This window comes from Rhinatrema bivittatum, chromosome 3 (assembly GCF_901001135.1).
Source record: "Rhinatrema bivittatum chromosome 3, aRhiBiv1.1, whole genome shotgun sequence".
Taxonomy (NCBI): domain Eukaryota; kingdom Metazoa; phylum Chordata; class Amphibia; order Gymnophiona; family Rhinatrematidae; genus Rhinatrema; species Rhinatrema bivittatum.
Window position 1 is genome coordinate 58881227 of NC_042617.1, and position 3374 is coordinate 58884600.

Consider the following 3374-nt stretch of genomic DNA (forward strand, 5'->3'; position numbering starts at 1 on the left):
ACAGAATGCTGGGCTTGATGGACCCTTGGTCTGATCCAGTATGGCATGTCTTATGTTCTTATGTCCTATGTTCTTAAGGATATTTTTCTTTACTGCAAGGGTGGTAGACAAATGGAACAGCCTTCCAGTGGAAGTGGTATAGATGAGGACAGCATCGGAATTCAAGAAAACATGGGACAAACACAAAGGAGAGGAAAACACTATAAAGCTGACCAGGAGTTATACATGGACCCATATAGTATTTATCTTCTGTCATGTTCTGTGTCTTCATATAGAAGTTTTGTATTTGATTAATTAACATTGAACATATTTAGTCATTTCCAAAATCAAAAAGAATATTCTAAATTACATAAACATTTTAGGAAGAAATTTCATTTAGTGCCTTTTTTTGGTACTTTTGTAGAAAATGTTGACTATAATACTCACTGGAACAATTGTTTGCAACAGATCAATCATCTTCTCTCCAGCCTTTGCCTCATTCTTAACAACAACAAAACTGAGATCCTAATCATCAATCAAGACATCAACATCAAACTTCTAAACCCAGCTGACCTACTCAACTCAACCACTCCCATATTAAATCACTCACCACATGTTCGAGATCTAGGTATCATGCTAGACAATCAGCTCAATTTTAAAAAATTCATAAGCACAACCACCAAAGACTGTTTTTATAAGTTACAAGTCTTAAAAAAATTGAAGCCTCTTCTTTATTTCAATGATTTTCGGATGGTCCTACAAGCCATTATTCTATCAAAAGTCGACTATTGCAATTCGCTTCTCTTTGGCCTTCCATATTCATCCATCAAACCCCTCCAAATGCTACAGAACTCTGCAGCCAGAATCCTTACCAATACGAATAAAAGAGATCACATCACCCCCATTCTCAAGCTCCTCCACTGGCTGCCTATAAAGCAAAGGATCCTATATAAAGTACTCACCGTAATTCATAAATCCATTCACAATATCTCTCCTCTTCAATTATGTAACCAACTACGCCCTCACTCCTCCTCTAGACCCATCAGAGGAGCATATAAAGGCACACTCTATGTACCTTCAACAAAATCCTCGCATCATAAACGTGCCATATCTACAGCAGGCCCCATTCAATGGAATGCGCTCCCACCAGACATTCGGCTTGAGTTCTGCCACTCTTCATTCAAAAAAAAACTTAAAACCTGGCTCTTTAGCCAAGCTTTTCCAGGACCATGATCATCATTTTTTCCCCTCCAACCAGCAAGAACATATCTTCTTCACAAACCCCCATTTTCCATACCACTACCTACTTCGGTATCTAATCTCTTGCTGCAGGACACTTGAGACTTTCTCACTTATACGTTATAATTTTTATGCTCAATAAGACCTGTCAACTTAATTGTTTAAGTCTTTTTTTTTTTTTTTTTCCTTTATCTTTTGGTCATCAATGTTACAACGTTATTGTTAAATTTTGAACTTATGTACACTGTTCCAAGTTTCATAACCTTGTTCTATGTAATGCCTTTTGGCAATTTTCATGTTCTGTTTCAATGTAAACCGATGTGATCTTTATTTCATATAGGAACACCGGTATATAAAAATCTAAAAATAAATAAATAAATATAATATGCTAAATAGAATGTTTTGTGCATTGTGAGCAATATGATGGGTTGAAAAAAAGATCATTGGTCCCTACAAACCTCCCATTTGGAATATGCATATCAAATTCTTTTTAGGAAGAAAACATTCTTGTAAAAATTCCTAAAATGGTGCTAAAGTAATCACATCCAGATATAGCATGTGCCAGTAGCTAATTCCCTCTACTGGGATTATTGTTAAAATCTTAGGCGTAAACTCTGTTTAAAAAAAAAACCACACAACCTTTAGTTTGATTACCGGATGTATGAATAGGACCACCAACATGCATTTTTCATGTACTTGTTCTTCATCAACAAGCAGTGCTGAATTATCGGTACTTATTAGAGTTATGTCTGTCATCCTGCTATCTACAGAGAACTCTTGTCATTTACTATATTCTGAATTCCCAGGGGCCCAGCAGTCCTCATTGGTGAGTCAATATATCTGTATATTCACTTCTGGCTGTACCACCAAATCATTTTACAGAAACACTACTATTACTACTACTCCTACTCCTGCTACTACTCCCAGATTAGTTACTATGGTGTATTCAGTTCTGGATCAATTTGGTCTTGTTTCTTTTCCCACTCTGAAATTACTTCCAGATTAAATGTGAAATAGTTTCCATTTATGTTCCAATTTAACTCTGAAACTATGCATATACTTCAGTGCTGATTTCACACAAGCTCTAATCCATTAGTGAATGTGTATTCACTCTAGACTCATTGCAGTTTGTGTTAACAGGAAGGAGAACTGAGAGTAAATTCCCTATTAATCCTGAAATAACTGTTTCACTATGATAATAACTAATGCAGGTTAATGGAATTTTGTTATCCATTCTAGAGATAATTAAAACACAATGGGAAGTGTTTCACTGTATTAACTACTCAAAGGACCTGATTCACTAAACTTAATTTCCCATAGACACACAATAGGAGGAAAACCTTAGTAAATCAGACCCTCAAGAATATAAAGGCTAGTATGTGAAAACAGTGTTAACTCATGAATTACTAATCCACAAATGAAAGCATCTTTTACAGAAGGATTAGTGAATATGGCATTCATAGATGCTTGGTTCCTATTCACTTTGCAGGGCAAATGCAACTAGTCTGAACTGCACTTGCACTAACTAGAGTCATGTGGGGATAGAAAATAGTAACCAAGAAGACATTTTTCTAGAGGATCTAACCAAAAAAATGAGTTACCTGGCTGACACGATCTTCCAGGTTGAAAATTGAACACACACATACCCTATGCACAGTGATTAATCCTAGCTACCTAGTTTTAGTAGGCAGCTAGATCTAGCCATAGCAAAAATAGGCAATGTGAGGGGGAGGGAAAATACATAAGTAGAGTTGATTTTTGATCTTTGTGTTTATTTACAATATGTGCTAGTGATCTACAGCTATTGCAAGTGCAAAGTCTGCAGATAATTTTGAACTTGTAGCTAATTTAGAAAGAGAAACTGGTATTTATGTAGGCTACTGAAAATGTTCCCCAAACTGTATAAACATTTATTAAATGTAGGTTCTTTGCTAAGTTTTGATGTACCTGTGTGTTTGAGCTATTTTTTAAAACTATATTACATACTGTATATTCTCACAGGGAGCTTTAATGCATTACCTACAAGTTATAATATGTTTCATATAAAATGTGTACAGAAATGAATTGTATGCTGATTTATACATATTTCAAGTAAGTATATGTCCATTTTGTCTTAGATTAGTTCGTTTTCTAGAAGTCCACCCGAGTCAGGGTGT